This window comes from Meles meles, chromosome 10 (genome assembly GCF_922984935.1).
Source record: "Meles meles chromosome 10, mMelMel3.1 paternal haplotype, whole genome shotgun sequence".
NCBI classification, from domain to species: domain Eukaryota; kingdom Metazoa; phylum Chordata; class Mammalia; order Carnivora; family Mustelidae; genus Meles; species Meles meles.
In genome coordinates, this window is record NC_060075.1 from 3,248,152 (window position 1) to 3,268,015 (window position 19,864).

Here is a 19,864-nt window from a genome sequence, read left to right on the forward strand (position 1 = left end):
ACGAGGACTCGTGTGTGTGATCGTGCGCACGCATGTTCTTACATTGTGTATGAGCGTGTACCGTCCCCACCAACCCACCGTGTTTTACTACAACTCATGCTTTAAAAACTACGAAAATGAAACCTCTTTCCCCCGATTTCCTCATTTTTGTCCGTCACTGAGCAACCTAGAGCCATTTAAACAGAATTCACGACGGAGAACGCCACAACCAAGCACTTCATGGCACACACATGAAAGCTCTGCCCAGAAGAAGTGGAAATGTAATTTGAGCAGCCACATGAGTGACACTATTAATCAATTTCCTCCTGCTTTAGCAGCCGTGTTGTTAAAGTGTGACAGAACAGATGTTCTCTCTGAAACGCCAGCCCCCTAACCGCACACGATTTTTATCCGAAGCCTCAGTTCCCCGAGTGGGCTGGGACGGGGGAGCCGGAGTCGCATGCTTCATGGGGAAACACTTCCAGAGAGGGAAGAAAACAAGTCAACCAAACGCATGCCTTCCCTCGGCCGGGGGCCCCTCTCTAAGTGAGGGGTGCGTCTCAGAAACCCAGCCTCGAGAGCTCCCGAAAGGCCAGCGGAAGCGGCAGAAACGAAGCTCACAGTAACTAAGTAGCGGTGGGACCCAGAGGCCGGGCCTCGGGCTGCCCCGGAGCATCACAGATGAAGGGGGGCTTCAAATGCCCCCCCCCGGGAAGCATTCCCGAAGGTCGCAGTGTGTCTCACGGTGCTCATCACCCTCCCGCCGCCCAGGACACAAGCACCAGGGATCGCTCTACCTCCGCTGTAGCTTCTTCAACAAGACGGTAGCGGGCGCTGTGGATGGATGTTGGGTACTGTTTCTGCTGGATTCTGAGGCGCCGGTGACTGTAAGATGGACCCCCAGATTTAAATACGATCGTAAGGTGCCTGCTGACCTCAGAAAAACGAAGAATGTGAGAAGTCTATCTTGGAAGCAAGAAGACGGTATTTCGCACACACTCTGCCGAACTCCAGCTGTACCAAGATCGCCGGGAGGACACGGAAAGACGGAGGCGGCGGGGGGGGGGTCACTCCCGAGTCTCCAGCTCCACAGGCTGTGACGGGGCCTGGGGGTCCGCATGTGTAACGGAGCCTGCGCGCGACTCTCGGAGAACCACTGCTCTAAGGTCGTGAGTCGGAGCGGGGTTTTCAGTGGCTGAGGGAGGTTTGGAGGAGCCGCTGTTGGGGACTGTATCAGTTCTCCAAGGCTGCCATAACGGAATTCCAACATCTGGCAGGCTTAGGGCAACAGAGTCTGCTGCCTCACGGCCTGGAGGCTGGGAGTCTGAGACCCGCGGGCGTCAGCACGGCCAGGCCCCCTGTGAAACCCGCCCGGGAGGGTCCTTCCACCTCTGGGGGTGGCCAGCAGTCCCTTCGGCATCTTGGTCTACCTGCCTCTGTTCTCACACGGCACCTTCTGTCCTGCGTGTCTGTCTGTTTCCCTCTTCTTACAAGACACCAGCGATTGGATTAAGGACCCACTTTTTTCCAGAATGACATCATCTCCATTAATTCCATATGTAACAACCCTATTTCCAAATAAAGTCACATTCCGAAGTACTGGGAGTTAGGACTTCAATGTATTATTTGGGGGGTGGGGTGGGGGGACACAATTCAACCCATGGCAGGGACCTTGAAGTAGGTCTTATTTGTGGTCAGAAAATCCACGTATGGTACACACTGACCCTGTTTGCGTAAGACATTCCCTTCTTCCCCTCCCCCAGAGAAACTTTCCCATATACGCGTCCTTGGCTACACTGTGAGACACCCCTAAGCCAAAGACGTCCAGCACAGACACAGGTCACCAGCAGAACAGACTTCCTCGGAGCACTTGTGCCCTGTGGCAAGTATCCCGAGCTCATTCCCGTCAGAATCCTGCAGTGACTACAGACAAGGGCTCCAAGTCACACGAAGGTTAAAAGGGACTCTTCTGTTCCCAGGCCTACAAATCATGATCATTTTGGCAATAAATGCATTAAACTTTACTTCTTAGGTAAGAGCATAACTTCATCGTGCCTGAGCTCACCTACATAAAACCAGGTGCCCTTGGTTTCTGGGATGTGGTCTCCTCACCCATGAAATGTGGACAGCTATGCCGTTTGCAAGGACTAAATGAAGCTGACCTTCTTTGCAGTTCTTGGCCAATGCAAGCGTGAAATGGATGGAAGTTACTATTAATAATTATCAGTAATGTAAACATCCCTTGTAGCAGCTGGGAATTCAAGGGAGATAGAGGTTTGATGTTACGCTTAAGATCTGGGGATGCAGTGGTCTGCCTGCCCAGGGGAAGTAAGATTCATCGTCTGTGTGTTTCTCCATTTCATTTCGATTTGGTCTGTCTGAGCTGAGTGCTCTGAGGACAGACTTCCTCTTGTCCTCTGCATGAAGATGTGGACACCTTCAACACGATCTAGAAAGGTCCAGATCCTGGCCCAGAGCTTCAATATCTACTTCAGCTAACCACGAAGGCCACTACCAACTTCTCTGTATACTCAGAAAGTAAATAAAAATCCTTTGTCTAAAGATACATTCCATGACGAAGTTTGGTCATTTTGGCCCGATTTTTGCACAAAATAGAAACAACAGCTCTTAGTACCTGACCTCTATGTAAAGTCACATCACCAGTCATCCGAAATCCCACCAGTCATCATCCCACTATAGGGAAAAGGTGACAATAGTTGAAGGCCCCACCTCTCGGGTGTGAGTCAGAGCCTGGGCAACACCAACAATGACAACACTCATACCATCATCATCACCATCATCAACACCATCATCATCACCATCATCAACACCATCATCATCACTATCATCATCACCATCATCAACACCGTCGTCACCATCAACACCGTCGTCACCATCAACACCGTCGTCATCATAATCGTCAACAACACTGTCATCGTTATCATCAACAATAACATCATCAATGGATAACAGAACCACGGTCATCAACCCCATCACAATCACATCCCCATCATCGACATCGTCATAATCATCGATAACCCTGTCGTCATTATCAACACTGACATCATCAATGATGGATGACAGCAATAACCCTGTCGTCATTACCATCAACAGTAACATCGTCAACAATGAATAGCAGGACCATTCTCATCAACACCGTCATTATCAACACTGACATCATCAATGATGGATGACAGCAATAACCCTGTCGTCATTCTCATCAACAGTAACATCGTCAACAGCACCATCATCATCAACAACGTCATCGTCACCACGGTCACGTCACCATGACCACCATCATCACAGTCATCAGTAACACTGTAATCACCATCACCACCACCAGTAGCATCGTCACCACGACCGCTACTAGGTCCGACTAGGAGTACTTTATGAATAATACATAATTTAAGGGTTATGAGAACCTACCAGGCAGGTACTATAATTATCTCAATTTTATAGACAAGGCAGTCAAGGCACAAGGAAGTCACCGCTGCAGCTTCCTCCTTGGTGAAGGACCACCTGCCATTTTCCCTCCCCATTTTCACCAGTTACCAAACTCCTTTCTCGGCCACTTACAGCTTTTATAGCCTTCCCCAAATAATTGGCTACATTCTGCCCTTTGTCATTCTCTAGTTGGTGATGTCGGTCTCCTGGAGCATGGGGACCCGTTCACACCCATGACGTGGGTGAGGTAGCCCGTCCCAGCTGAGGCTCTTGCCAGCTCCCTTCCCATGCTCGTCCCCTTGATGGGTTTCACGACGTGGTTAAGGTCCCTAGACCCTGGGCTTCTTGACAGCACCTTTCTGTCTTGCTCATCCTTGTGTGCCTGGCCAGTGGTCAGTATCTGGTGGACAGGGAGCATCAGAGAGACTTCTCGGTTTGGACCACTCTGTCTCTGTGGCCCCTCTGGTTGGGGGACAGAATCCCTGCAGGTGGTGTGGTTTACACCCTGGAGGGGGCAGCAGACACTGGCAAATGCCCCGTTCTGCCCTGACCCTGCACAGGTCAGGGAAGCAGGTCGTAAGATGCAGGGCTGCAGCGCCCTCTTGCGTCTGAGCCTCCCCAGGGCTCAGTACACGCTCTGCGGGAGAAGCTCTGGGAGGACAGCCGTCCCCTAAAACGCTAGCTTGTCCCTGTGCACAGGACATCGCAAGGATGGTCCTCGCGGGCTCCTGGAGAATTCAGGTGTGGAAGAGATACCGATCCTAGCCCTGTCCGCGCCCCTATGTGCTTTGGGCAAGATGTCTGAAGTGTGTTAACACTCTCATGTGTAAGAGTGGGTAGCGGTTCTGCCCATGAGAAGGGAGACGGCGAACTCCGGGACCCTTAGAGCAACCTCTAGGGCCTGAATCTACGAATTTTTGTCAGGCAGAGTCTCACCATGCGTCTGTGACCTCCCCGAGGTCAAGGACGATGCCTTATTCACACACAGTAAAATTCCTAGCACAGAGAGGATTTTCCCTGGTTCTCCCAACCCCCGCACACAGCTCGGTAACAGCACGGATCGCATGAAATGACATCCCCCCCCCCCCCACGAGACCCTCAAGGCAGGACCTCTGTTCAATTCTTTGATTCCTTAGCACCCAGAGGTACACAGCAGCTGCTCAATAATTGAAGCGGATGGAGGAGGGAGGTGAGAGTCAGAACCTGTCTTAGGGCAATGGTGGGGGGGCGAACGGGGCTTCTCCCTGACATTTTACTGAGTCTGCTGAGAAGGAAGCCAGGCAGGATGGATGTCACTCTCTGTCTGTGGGGTCCCTATCTTCATGTCCACGTATGGACGGACCGCCACAGAGGACGCAACAGGTGGCTTTTAAAAATGTGTGCGGAGCGCTGATCTCCGGCCAATGGCTGTCCACCGTGACCAATACCCTCTCCTGGGGAAAAAGACGAATGGAAGTGAAAGCAGACGGAACATTTAGCTAGGGGTCTCTGCTCATTTCTCTTCGAATGGGACTATCTTAAGAAACCTGGATGATCCTACTTTGTCTCCTTGGAGAGAAAAAAGTTGCTGACTTACTCGGCACCACATTCCCTGAAAAGAGCGCTTTGTAAGAACTTCTGCTTTTTCGAATTCATTTTCCAATCCTCTCTGCCTCTGCCCCATCTTCTGCTGCCATTTTGGCTTTTTTGTTGTTGGACAACACTGAAGACGACCACGGTTGTGCTACGTTTGACGTATTGAACTTCGCACTGTCCTGAGGGCGCTACGCAGGGGGTCGGCCTCACCCACGACTTACGTGACGATTTGTAGTTCCCACTCTTAGCCTGAGTGTGCATTTATTTACACGCTGGGTATGGGCTGAACTCCTGTCGGTCTCTCCTTGGCTCATTATTAGCCTGTGAATCTCCTCGTGGTAGTAGGACAAGTGGCTCAAACCACGTCCTCCAGATTCTCACCCAAACGTGAGCCATCCCGCGTTTGAAGCTACGGAACTGGTGTGTGTGACACGGACAGAACTTACGAGAATAAAAATGTGACTTTTGAGCTTTGTCCGTCACCTTTTTCCTTAGTAAACCTTACAGGTTTGCCTCTTGTTCTTTCACTGGGTACCAGGTGCCAAGCACACGAAACTTCCGACGGCCGTTATGTTCAGCGGGACCCACGGGGGAGGAAGTGTTCACAGAAGCACCAACGTGGCGGCCACATGGCGTGGGGTCTGGTGCGGCTGCTACTGCTGACCGGCTGGGTGGTTTGCCCAAGTCACCAGCAGCTCCGTGCCTTGGTTTCCTCAACAACAGGGCAAGGAAAGTGGAATTCACAATCGCCGCACTAGGTTGTGAGAACGTTCTTCCTCCCGTGGACGGATGGTTCCAGCCAGTGACGGCAGACACCGACGGAACCAATGAGCTCCCTGGGGCAGCCAAGAAAGATGAATTTACAGCTGACAGAATGAGTGATAAACAGCCTTACAGCTTTGACGACAGTTTATGGTATGGTGTAACGGAAGTTTATGAATATGAAAACTGCCTTATTCAACCACGCTGGACAGTCTGGAATAAGTACCGACACCTTTGAAACATTCCTACAGACCAGCTTTAGCAAGTCTCATGGATTCACGACTGTCCAGGGTTGGGTCCTTGAGACGGAAACGTACTCACTTCTCTTATGGCTCCTCCCGGCTATTTAAGCTTTGGTTATTCAGTGATAACCAAGGGAGCTCATAACCGGGACCAAGAGCTGGGAAGAATCCCCCCTTGGCAATCTGGTGTGCTGCTTCGAGCAGACGTGGCGGACTGGTCACCCGTGGTTCAGCTCTGGCCTGCTCACGCTCTGCTTCAAAAGAAATGTGTTTCAAATTATAGTTGGTTTCCAACATTTGGAAATTCGATTTTTGCATAAAAATATGGGTTTTCAGCTCTGTTGAAATACTGTGAGACCCAGAAATCAGCTTCTGAATGGCGGCGACTGACTGGAGCTGAGGAGGAGCTGTGCTTCTCAGTCCGGGGGTTCTCTCCAGCGCCCTAAAGGGCCCCCACGCCCCATTATAATCTGCAACGTGGGGTTCACTCACGGACTTTCTGTCCCTGCGCCACCAAGCATCTGGGCGTCCTAGCGTTCTCCAACAGTGAGGACAGGGAGGAGCAGGAACTCGGGGCTGGACAAGCGTCCGTTCTCCGCTACTCCTCTTCTTTTCCCTTCGCATCAATCATTAAGCTTGGGATCGATTCTTTTTAGGTCTTAGCTAGGATGGAAACTCTTCTTGAGGGCCAGGTACATATTCCCAATCGAATACTTGTAACTCATCTCTGCTAGGCAACTCATGTGCTCTGGTTTAAACCCAAAACCTCCCCTACCACGGGAACCTGGGTAGGAGAGAGGGATGGATATTTTGCTGGGGGTCAAAACAGGCCAGCAGTGTGGTTTAAGGTAAGGATTCGTTTGGTCCGGAGCCAACGCCTTCTTATCTCCATCCGGAAAACAAACATTTCACAAATAGCCACGAAGTGGAAAAATAAAATTGACTTTGTCTGAGTATCTTCTTTTAAAAAAATCCAGACTGTGAAATGACAGCCTGACACGATCAGAGAGCGGAAGTCACATCCTGCCCAAGGCGTGGGGAGGCAGAGGCAGCAAAGGCCAGCTAATCCCGGACGGCCACGGCGTGACCTCCTGGGACTCACTGGCTGCGAACGAGTCTCGAAGATGTCATATCCCATTAGCCGACAATCACCACGTTTCCAAAAAGGACAACTCCATAAAATTGACCCCACACTGAATTTTGACTTCAGAGATGCGCTGGGATTCACGGTGTACTTGGGATCGCTCAGCGTGTGCAGTTTTTTCGTGTTCAGATAAGCACCGTCGCCTGTGGCCGGAGACACCCGATGTCTGGAGAAGGTGCCCAGTCCGCCTGGGTGCTGGCATGTTTCCTGCACCATCTCTACTGCGTCAGTCGGGGAAGAACCATCCCGCACGCTTGTGATGGCGAGGATATGAGGTCTCAGAGTCCCCAAGAGCCCAAAGGGAGCCTCCTAGACATCTCCGTCCCTGGCCACCTAGTTTCCGCCTGGAGAACTCCGGGTAGGACCTTCCGCCGTCACTGTGTGGACATGGAGGGCACGCACAGCTAGAACCGTAGAACAGAGCTTACCACGCATCGTGGTTTTTGCTTGTGTTCTGTGCCGACCCAACTCCCTGAACCTCCTCCACGGGCCCCCGGGCCTCGCTCTGAAGAAGCATGTCAAGTGTGGCCAACAAAGTCTATATCCACTTGGAAAATGCGTGCAGACCCATCGACTGCGTGTTACAGATAGAATTTAAAATTGCATGCTGCACACTTTTTCTTGCTTGGGGCCCTTTTTCAGTGTTTCCCACATTTCTGCCTAAAAAAGGGAAATCAATGCTTGTACTTTCATATCCTGCAGGCGTACTTTCATGAGCGATGGCAGGGAATAATAAAGAATACTTTGACTTTCCACATCATGACGGGTAGCTTTCGTAACATTTTAACAAGGGCACATGAGTTCTCTTCTGGGAAGTTCTAGAGTATGATTCTGACTTCAAACTCAGTCTGAGTTGGCCTCTAAGTGTAGCACTTTGGTGTGGTTTCTGTTCATTCCTTTAAGAGACGTGCTAAGGGGAAACTGAGGCAGGGTAAGGGAACAGAGTGCCAAGGGGGTTGGTACAGGCGAAGGAGAAGCAGGCAGAGATGAGCTGGGGGGGGAGGAGCACTTCCTCGGGCTCCAGCCGTGAGGGCTTGCACCCGCCTCCCTGCCTCCCGCACACGCGGTGGCGTCCTCAGGGCGGCTCAGGGAGCGCACTCCTATCGACTCCACAGCCGCCCAGTCTACGATAGCCTGGCTGCGGAGACGCCAACGAAACAGGTCCTGACTCTGGGGAGCTTAGCGCCCAGGAGGGAAGGTACAAGTCTCAACCGCCTAAAAGAGGCCACGAATGCTCTCAGAGGAAGGAGAAAGAGAGGGGGTCAGAGAAAGTTCACGGGCTCGGACACCAGAGGCTGTAGACATCTGACAGGCTGAGAAGAGGCAGGCAGATAGCTTCACGGGTTTTGCACAAACATTAGGAACATCTCAGGCTTCTATTCCAGCAGTGGCTCTCCGAGAGGAGAGCAGCGGGGGCGGCGGTTCTGTGGGACGTGGCGGGAATTTCGGGACACGGAAGCTGGTGGGTGCAAGGCTGTGATTTGACCTGCATTCTCGAATTGATCATTTCCAAATTTCCAAATTTACCATTCGCCAAAGCGGTCTCACCGTGTTCTTGGACTGACCTGGAAAGCCCTGCTATTCTTCCAAACTAATAAGGTATTATAATGCCAACAGGACTTCATTTTGATCTGTTCTGTCTATTGAAGTTCCTTTAACGTTGCACTTGACAGTGCGTGGGCGGGGCCAAGTCGGAGGCGCTTGGCCCCGACCATAGGCCACCTCGGGAGCTCGCCCAGCAGGGTGGGATTCCGCCTGCCAGTCACTTGGTGAGCTGCCCCCCTCTCACAGACGACATTTTTTCTGCCCTGGGTCTGGGGCAAATGGGATTTAAGGCAGAGAAGATATAAACGCAGAGATAAAATAAAACTGGCTTAAAAGGGATGGGTAGGAAAGCAGAACGATGTAAAAATAAAGATTAAAATGAAGGAGAGAAATCCAGGAAACAGGGTAGAACGTCAAGTGTGTGCTCTGGGGACCTACCGATGGCGGGGGGCATCCACCTCTCTCGGAGCTCTCCAGCGGCCCTGCTAGGGGTGGGGGCGTGGCTCACAGCCCACACTCACTTGGGACTTGAACACCTGGTCAGATGTGTGGTCTGCAAGCATTCTCTCCCCCCTCCACATGCACTGCCTCTTTGATCTGTGGAGGGCGTCCTTGGCTGTGCACCGGCTTTTCCCCAAGTTTCCTTTCCTGCCCATTTTATGAACAAAAGCTTAGCAGGGACAGGACAAAATTAACAAATCATTTTCCATCAGTGGTCTCTTACAGAACTCGTTCCACAGTTTCCTGGCTGTTGCTTTGAAGCTGAGAGGTCTGATACTACCCTAAGTATTTAAAATAAAAGGAGAAAAGGAAAGAAAAAAAGAAAAGAAAAAAACCCCTCAATAGTGCCCCTCCCTGTAACCTTATGTAATTCTGAACCTTTGAATTGTCAAGTTTCACTCGGACATATTAACGTCAGCTCCTTCCTCACATTCTTATAGGATGTTCAATACTTCTCTCCTCTCTAATGATTCGATGCTCGGCGGGATTTTCTTCTAGTATATCTTGGCTTATTTCCCCCCTTTCATTCTTTCCAGTCTCTCCTAGAACCTCCACATGGCAGATGCATTTCTTGGAACTGTTATCCATAGCGCTCAAGATTTCTTTGAGTGTTCATCTCTGTCCATTTGTGGTCTTCTGGGCGATGCCGCTGGATGTCCAGATTACTCTCTGATAGGCTTCTGTTCATAATGTTGCCCGAACAAGGACGCTTTTGAGAATGAAGGAAAAGGCACTGAAAATGATTATCGGGTCTCCACGGATCTTTGTCAGGTATCATCTGCGCTTCCTTGGAAAACCAGGGCGTATAATGACTGATTCCTCTGTTCAGTTTTTCTTCTAAACTAAAATGATTTAGGGGAGGACATACATTCTGTTGAGTCAGTTTACCTTTTAATTTAGCTTTTAATTGTAATTCTGGAGCAGTTAACACGCAGTGTTGCATTAGTTTCATGTGTATGACGTGGTAGTTCCACAGTTCCCTACAGTGTTCACTGCTCATCAAGACGAGTCATTCTTCGTTCCCTTTACCTGTTTCCCCCATGCCCCCCTCTCCACCCCCGTGACCATCGCTGTGTTCTCTGTGGGTCAGTTTCTTGCTTTGCCTTTATTTTCATTGTCTCTTTCATTTGTCTCTTTGTTCATTTTTTTCTTAAATTTCACAAAGATGTGAAATCATACGTCATTTGTCTTTCTCTGACTCACTTATTTCTTATTACTCTCTTGATCTATCCGTGTCGTTGCAAATGGCAGGATTTCATTCTTTTTCACTCTTTAGTACTCGACCGTATGTATCCACCGCAAGCTCTTTACCCATACCTCCGTCCATGGACCCTTGGACTGCGTCTGTAATTCGGCTATTGTAGATAATGCTGCAGTAAACGCAGGGGTGCATGGATCCTTTCCAATTAGTGTTTTTGAATCTCTGGGTAAGTACCAAGAAGTGGAATTACTGGATCATATGGTAATTCTATTTTTAATTTTTCAAAGAACTTCTATTCTGGTTTTCATAGTGGCTGCATCAGTCTGTGTTCCCACCAACAGTGCACGAGTGTTCCTTTTCCTCCTCATCCTCACCAACACTTGTTGTTTCTTGTGTCTTTGATTTGAGCCGTCCTGACAGGTGTAAAGGGATGCCTCGTTGTAGTTTTGTTTGTATTTCCCTGAGGATGAGTGATGCTGAACATTGTCACGTGTCTGTTGGCCACATGGATGTCTTCTTTGGAAAAATGTCTGTTCATGTCTTTTGCCCATTTTTTAACTGGGTTGTTTTTTGGGTGTTGTAGCAGTTCTTTACATATTTTAGATACTGGCCCTTTATTGCATATGTCATTTGCAAACATCTCCCATTCTGCAGGTTGTCTTTTAGTTTTGTTGATTTTATTTATTGATTGATTTACTTATTTACTTATTGGGTAATCACGTCCTTCATGAATTGTGCTATGCATCCTAGGCTTTGGCTTTCACTCGCGACGTGATCTATTTCTTTTTACTTTCCGTAAATTCTTCAATGTTTTGTCTGCTGGCATCCCCCTTCTTGATGACCCAGTGGTACCATTTATTTTTTTCATTTTCTGTGTCTTTCACCCCTTACTGTACAAAAGAGAGAAACGTATGAGCTCGGGAAGCCATTCTGAAGAAAAATACACTTTAGGAAATGTGATGTGGCAGTCCAGAGCGAAGTGGCTGGTTGGAGAGAGAGCGTGAAGGAAACTTGATGGGTGCCGGCTCTCAACTCAGGGGAGTCCGGGCAGTGGGCGTGGAAGGAGAGTGTGGGTCACGGAGCTGTTACAATTGCACTGAATGGACATTTCAAGGAGCGCATTTTCAGGAAAGACTTTTTATTTTGTCTGAAGTGCCCTGTCACCTGGTACTGGCCCAGCTCAGACACTTGTCTGGTGATGGAGAAGGGGTCCGGTGGGAAAGTGAGAAGTTTCTCCCCCAAGGGAGATACCTGTTTGGCTGCTACTGAGGAGGAGCAGCAGGGCTCCTACTGAGGGATCTGCTCGGAGTCTGGCAGCATTTACTGTTGAGTTTAACATCTCCCCAAGAATTCATGTAAGTTATACTAACGATTTACCCTGCCCTGAGAATCCCTCTCCTTGTCCTTGGTACCCACGGCCTCAGAGGGAGAAGTTCCAAGGGTCTGCGAGACTGAACAGCTGTTCTTGTTCACAGACACAGCAGCGATGCTCCAAGGAGCCCGCAGGCTGGCTCCCCACGTTCACGTGGATAAGCTCGAAACTAGAGAGGGCAGCCCAGGTCAGGGGCTTGGAAACCCGGTGTCAGAGACGTCTAGGGGATTAGGTAGTTTGTGGAAGCAAACCATGTGCTTTTCCCTTTCAAAATCTTGTCGTAGGGGGTTGAAATCACCCCATATGTTTGAAGCTAATAATACAGTTTTGCCAATAAGGATGCAGATTATTTATTATTTTTCCAGCTCTGACACTATTACTTATAATTATTTGAATTAACGTCCGTGGAAGAGAGTATTTGATGCCTACATTGGGCCAGAGTGTAAGAGTGTGCACCTGCTTCGGTGTGCACTGAAGGACTGGGTGTGAACCAGCATTAGCTCTGGGCCACACTGGAGGGATCTGGAGCTATCTTCTCCTCGTGTGTGGCCGGCAGCTGCCCTTCAGTGAGGAACGCTGGGCAACAAACTTCCCCCGGGAAAATTTCTCTATCAGTGTCAAGACCAGTAGCCATTTGCATTCCTTCCAGGAAGAGATACGTGGCGTGTGGGCACCGCCTCCTTCCCTCACTGCTGCGCGTGGCAGACATGACCAATCAATTGCTCACGACGTTCCTCCTCGCTGAGCTGGTCTTGGCTAAAGCACGCTTCTTACCTACAGCACTGTAGCCAGGGACCTGCAGTGAGGTGGGGTTGGTCTGCGAGGTCAACACCTATTTCTCGTCCCTGCCACTCATGGCTTTGCTCTGACTACAACTCAGGGAGAATGTAACATAGCACGTCAGTGAGCAATTCTCCTGTTATATTCCCCGAGGTCCAGATGTGGCCAGGGTGGCTGTGAGCACTGGGTCTGAGGGAGGAAAGGCAGAGAGAGGAAATGGCACACAGGGAGAAATTAGCCAGTACTGAAGAAAGTAAGAACCTCTGGTTCCTTCAAAGTTCTGCCGAGAACCGGCTGCAGAGGGCTCCCACGGCTTACGCGCTCCGGAAGCCACCAGGTTCTTCCACCCCATGCCTAACAGAGGGGTGACGCAAGGTTCTATGGCTCTGCCAACCACAGCCACTTCTAGAACTTTCTACCCTGCTAGTGTAAGGGCAGACCCAGGGCTTCAGGCCCCACCTGATGAGGTATCAGACGGCCACTCACATTTGGAAACACCGAGTAAGGGATTTGCTTTGTTAACTCCACAGAGGTTAAGCCTCCGCAGCATTAGCCCCACCTTCCAGATGCTGAGGCAGGGGCTGGCGGTCAGGTAAGGCACTCTTACCTGGGATGGCGATGGTGACAATGACTGGAACATTAGCTGTCACTTACTACACATCTGCTGTGTCGAAGACGCCATGCTAAGCCCTGTGTGTGCATGATGGCGTCTATCCTGACAACAACCTTGTGAGACGGGTACTGTTGCGGCCCGAGTTTCCAGGATGAGGAAGCGGAGGGGCTAGCCGGGCAGCCGACGTGCCCAGTACAAAGCTAGAAGTGGAAGCCCAGCTTCCAGCCGGCTCCGTCCAGTTTCATCCTTCCCTGCTGTCCACTTCGTGACTCTCTCTCCATGGCAGCAACAGCCCCGAGCACTTAACACTAAGAAGAATCGTCAGATAGAGCCCTTCACTGTATTTTAAGCTTATGTCATTGTATTTTGTTTCGATTTGACTTCCAGATGCAGAAGTTTGTCTCGATAAATTAAGTTGCTGAGTCTACGGCCGAGTGTCTTTACCACCAGCAAGTTGCTCCTAAATCACAATTTAACACCGAAGAGAGGTGAGGGCCAGAACCGCCGCAGGGTTCCTAACACAGGTTGCTCCACGCTCCACTCAGAACAGGAAGAAAAGCTAGAATACCATGTTGGGTTCCAAGAGAAAGAAGCTGATTCATTAATTTTTAAAACAGGAAACTGGAATGAAATAGCAAACGATGCTTCATGCACAGGTCCTGTTCTTCTGGTGGAGTTCAGGCATTTCATAGAAATAGGACTGACTGTGTCCTTAGGGCAAACTCGAAGGAAAATGAATCATGCTCTTGGGATTCAGTTTGAAGAGAAAAATCCAATTCTCTAAACGGAGACCATGATTGTAAAACTCAGCTTTTGTAAATGGGGCGCGTCAAGTCAGCGGCTCCGTGGTGCTCACGGTTGACTTCAGCCAGCGAGGAGAAAACTCCAACTACTTCTCAAAGCTCTGTGCGGCGTGAGTATTCATTTCCCATTCTAACCCGGAGAAGACTTTCTGGAGAGAACGCACACGTCTGCTAACGCGCCAACATTGTCCTCTGTAAGCAGGGTTGGATCCTACTGCTTTCCTCCGCAGACCCCTCCTTCCTTCTAGAAAGCGGCGCAGCCATAAGGCACAGTCCCCGTCACCAAGTCTTACATGGTTGCCCTTAAATTTGTGTCCCTGGGAAAAACACAACAGAGTTTCTCTCCCCCCTTTCTTACAGAAAAAGGTGATTTGGGTCACACAAGGGAGGTGTGGGTTAACTGGGTTAACATCCCCCCAAATGCGGGTTAATATCCCCCCAAAAGATATGCTGCAGCCCTAATCCCAGTACCTGTGAGCGTGACCTTGTCTGGAAATAGGACCTTTGTGGGGCACCTGGGTGGCTCAGTGGGTTAAGCCTCTGCCTTCGGCTCAGGTCATGTTCTCAGGGTCCTGGGATCGAGCCCCGCATGGGGCTCTCTGCTCAGTGGGGAGCCTGCTTCCTCCTCTCTCTCTGCCTGCCTCTCTGCCTACTAGTGATCTGTCTCTCTGTGTCAAATGAATGGATAAAATCTTAAAAAAAAAATAAATAGGACCTTTGTACATGTAACCAAGTTCAGAAGACCTTGGCAGGGTGGTGTGGGTCCTCATCCAAGGTCGGTGTTTCTACAAGGGACAGAAACTGGGGTTGAGAGACACAGGAGGAAGGCCACGTGCCTCTGGAGGCAGCGACCGGGGCGGGGGCATCTCCAACCAGGATCACCACAGATTTCTAGCAGCACGAGAAGCTGGAGAGAGGCACGGAGCCTCCAGGAAGGCCAAGCCTGCAGACAAGTTGCTTCTCACTGTGGCCCCCAGAACTGCGAGAGAACACGTTTCTGTTGCTCTAAGCCTACGGAGCTTGTGGTAATGGGCTATAGCAGCCCCAGAAAACGTATACAGACGGTGACTACTTCTTTCCTTTGACAGGACACGGGAGATGCCCAAGGCTCGAAGGTGATGTCCCAGCTCTGCGGGCACGCAGCCAGGCTTCTGAGCTGGTGCCCCGGGGCCGCTGAGGAATCGGCACCAGATCCCGTCGCCGCAGTGGTCTGAGGGTGAACCCACAGCCGTGCCCACACCGCCTGGGCCAGCTCCTCCGAGGGGCCGACCAGAATCCACCGTTGCCTGGAGAAAGCTCTGGGGAAGGGACAGCCCCTCACTGAGCCACCAAAGACAAAGCACGGAAGGGTGGGGCAGGACGTTCGGTGTGGGGAGCTCTAAGATCTCTGTGTGAGAGGAGAAATGGCAAGGAATCAGAAATGGGGGCATAAACACCAAAAATAAGGAATGCGCTTTCCAAATCGTAAAGAGCTGAACACGCGTGAGGCCCTTCTGTCAGCGCCATCGTACCGGGCCAGTGAGAGGACCAGCAAACCGAAGTTTACTGATATTTCCCGGGAAATCGTTACGAAGCGTGACATCATAACACCGGATTCTGGATGCTCCGCCAGCAAACCGAGATCTGGAGAACAATCTAAACATCTGTACATTAAACACGTGGGTGAATTTCCACCGGGTCTACCGCTTCCGGCTTACAGGTGCTCCTCACGCAAGCACTTGGTGACCGTCGGGAACCCACGTCTTGTCGACAGAGACGCTGGCACGGTGGGAGGGGCCTCGGTCGGGAGTGGAGGTAACTGTCTTTCCTCACCTGTGCTATTTTAACCTATCGTGTGCCGAAGTATAAAAATAACGTATGCCTTTAAAAATGTTTACGTAATTAAAATTAAGAATTTAAGAACTACAGGGGCGCCTGGGTGGCTCCGTCGGTTAAGCGCCTGCCTTCAGCTCAGGTCATGACCTTGAAGAAGATGGAGCCTGGCATCGGGCTCCCTGCTCAGCGGGGCGCCCGCTTCTCCCTGCCCGTTCACTTGCGTGGATGCGCGCGCTCTCTCGATCAAGTCTTAAAAAACTTACACAGAAGTACAGAAACGACAGGCCTGGAGAAAGCACAGACCGAATGCTAAGGAAGTGGAGAAGCCAGCCCAGGACGAGGAGACCTAGGGGAGGTGTGACGATGCGGGTGGGGATGGCCCGCGTGCCAGGGGAAGGACCCGACGCCAGGAAGCTAGTTACACCGCAGACAAGGCTCGAGTTCCCGCGCCAAGCTGAGCACCGTCCTGTAAGTCAAGGGGACAGGGCCACAGCACATGAGGCTACCTGAACCCCGCGTAATGGAAGGGGCAGACAGGCAGGCAGGAGGCCGTCCCGGGGGGAGGGAGGGCGCAGGTCCCAATTTCGCGATCTTACAGCCGCGTATGATCCCCAGCCCCGGCGACCTCCACCCGACCCCGACCCCAGCGGACGGCCAGCGGCGGCTGTGACTGGGCACCCGTCCTGGCTGGTTGGTGTCCCTGTCCTGGTTCTAAATCCTTGGGCCACAGCCTCATCCGCGGTCCGGACAGAGCGGGTCACGCTCCCCGAGCCACGGCTGAGCACCTGAACGTGAGGCGTCCCCAGCGCTCCCGCCCCCATTTCCCAGAGACTCCCCGAATGTCGTCATGTTTTTCCTCAGCCCAGGTGGGGAGGATCCTTTGTTGCTGGGGCCGCTCCGGCTGCATCTTCGAGGCCACGTTGGTCTGCCCGGTGCTGTGGCGGGGGAGTGGGGGGGAGGGTGAGGGAAGCCCGCAGAGCTGGGGGAGGGGGTGTCAGTTTGCTCAGAGGCTTACAGGGTCTCCAGAGTGGCTTCGGGGTGTGGGAGAAACCTTCGGGGAACGAAGTTAACAAACGCTGCCGCGGGCCAGTCAGGAGGGTCCGCGCTCATCACTGCTGGGAAACGTGGGGGGATGAACTACTGAGACTTCATGTTGGTTGTTGAATTGGGCTTCTTAAGCCAATACTCCGCTGGACAGGTGGGAGCGCCCTGGCTGTGGGGACCCTCCATGCGCTCTCAGTGCTCCCCGTGCTCCTCGCGTGCTCTATTCCGCCCCCCACACTCTGAATCTCACCCACCTTCATCTGGAGTCACCTCCTCAGTGAGACTTTCCTTGCTACTTCCGCCCCCCACACGACCCCAAGCGATCAGACTCCGACAGCGTAATCATGTTCTTCCGAAACTGTACCCCGTGGTGGTTACCGGCAACACGGGCGGGGGACACAGGGAGCAGGACCCGGATTAGTTTCATGGTGGCCAATTCTCCCCCCACCATGCCCGGGGCCTTTCTAGACCGTGCCACGGAAGTCTTTCTAGAAAACCCCCTTTTAAAAATGAGGTTTTGAAATGGAAAAAAGACAGTCTCTTTAATAAATGGTGCTGGGAAAACTGGACAGTGATATGTAGAAGAATGAAACTAGACCATTCTCTTACACCACACACAAAGATAAACTTGAAATGGATAAAAGACCTCAACGTGAGACAGGAACCCATCAGAATCCTAGAGGAGAACATAGGCAGTAACCTCTTCGATATCAGCCACAGCAACTTCTTTCAAGATATGTCTCCAAAGGCCAAGGAAACAAAAACAAAAATGAACTTTTGGGACTTCATCAAGATCAAAAGCTTCTGCACAGCAAAGGAAACAGTCAACAAAACAAAAAGGCAACCCACAGAATGGGAGAAGATATTTGCAAATGACAGTACAGACAAAAGGTTGATATCCAGGATCTATAAAGAACTCCTCAAACTCAACACAGACAAAACAGATAATCATATCAAAAAATGGGCAGAAGATATGAACAGACACTTCTCCAATGAAGACATACAAATGGCTATCAGACACATGAAAAAATGTTCATCATCACTAGCCATCAGGGAGATTCAAATCAAAACCACATTGAGATATCACCTTACACCAGTTAGAATGGCCAAAATTAGCAAGACAGGAAACAACGTGTGTTGGAGAGGATGTGGAGAAAGGGGAACCCTTTTACACTGTTGGTGGGAATGCAAGTTGGTGCAGCCACTCTGGAGAACAGTGTGGAGATTCCTGAAGAAATTAAAAATAGAGCTTCCCTATGACCCTGCAATTGCACGGCTGGGTATTTACCCCAAAGATACAGATGTAGTGAAAAGAAGGGCCATCTGTACCCCAATGTTCATAGCAGCAATGGCCACGGTCGCCAAACTGTGGAAAGAACCAAGATGCCCTTCAACGGACGAATGGATAAGGAAGATGTGGTCCATATACACGATGGAGTATTATGCCTCCATCAGAAAGGATGAATACCCAACTTTTGTAGCAACATGGACGGGACTGGAAGAGATCATGCTGAGTGAAATAAGTCAAGCAGAGAGAGTCAAGTATCATATGGTCTCACTTATTCGTGGAGCATAACAAAGAACATGGAGGACATGGGGAGATGGAGAGGAGAGGGAGTTGAGGGAAACTGGAAGGGGAGATGAACCATGAGAGACTATGGACTCTGAAAAACAACCAGAGGGTTTTGAAGGGGCGGGGGTGGGAGGTTGAGGAACCAGGTGGTGGGTAATAGGGAGGGCACGTACTGCATGGAGCACTGGGTGTGGTGCAAAAACAATGAACACTGTTATGCTGTAAATAAATAAATAAATAAATAGATATTAAAAAAAATGAGGTTTTGATTAGGTTTCAGAGGCCAAGGTTAATTTGGGCCTTTGAGCGACTCTAGCCGGAAAATAGGTTAATATGAAAAAAATGTTTGCAGAGAAATGTTTTAGACTAGAGGCTAGTTCATGCGGACACTGAGATAAGGCAACGCGCTACATATTTAAATGGAGTCTGGATGTCAGATCCTCGTCTGGGACGTTCCTCTTCACGTTCCCTTCCATCCGGCCCTTCTGGGTTTTGTCAGGATGCTGTGGGCTTTACAGTTACTTCCTCCTCCTGGAGCCCAGGTCCCAGACGTCTGCCGCTGTGCCTTTGGTCACGCTCCGTCTCAGCTCCGCGCACCCAACTCCCCACGGACAATCGAAGCGTCCGACTCTCCGGTTCTTTCCTGCTTTGGCTCCCGAGGTCTCAGCCACTGGCTGGCCGCTCCCCAGCACGCATGGGAGAGAGGGTTTGGTAATAACCTTGGAGGGGCCAAGGGGGGCTGACGTTGTACTTCAGAGGCTCCCCCACCCCATCTGTCTCCCTATTATCTTGGGAGAGTGTCTGGGGCTGAGCCTGGGGTGGCCCAGGGACGGCATCGTCCTGTCGTGTGGCTTCTCAAGACTTCGGGAGTCATGAAAAGGGGGTGAGGCCATGCCCAGCCGGCAGCTGGCAGAGGCCAACCGAGACCGAGTCCAGCAAAAATTCTTGCTCACCACGGCTCGCGAGACGGAGCTGCTCCCGGCAGGGTCCGTCCTGCCTGCCGCGGTGTCTCGCCCTCTGAGGTGACCTCGGGGGCTCTTCTTGGAGACACGATTTGTAACAACCGTGTGTATAGCGCTTACTTTGCAAGGGTTCATGTCTTGTCTTTCTCGGATATGAGAACAAGATGCAAAATACCGGTTTGTCCACGGTGGGACGTGGCTACCGTTCTGTGTATGCGGACTGGTGTGATTGGGAACATTCTGGGATAAATCATCCATGATTAGGTCACCGGAGAATAATTGTTTTTTTCCTGAGACTGTTTCTATCATGTCCATCCTTAAATATGCTTGAGAAGTTGATCTTGGAAATTCCTTATTCCCTTTATGCATGGCCTACGTTCATCAGGGCGGGAGGCACTCACTCGCCCATTCCCAGGACGTTTGTGGACCATGCTGGTGAACTCTGGGATTAACGGCGTGCAAACGCTTGGATGGGCTGTACACCGTGAGGGAAGCTGTAAGACCCACGG

At 50.9% G+C, this 19,864-nt stretch overlaps 1 protein-coding gene across 4 annotated transcripts in view; it reads right to left on the bottom strand.

Annotated features, from left to right (window-relative positions):
* The window catches only part of DPP6 (dipeptidyl peptidase like 6), an 864,911-nt gene that overhangs the window by 43,186 nt on the left and 801,861 nt on the right, over positions 1-19,864 (bottom strand). The window lies entirely within an intron of this gene.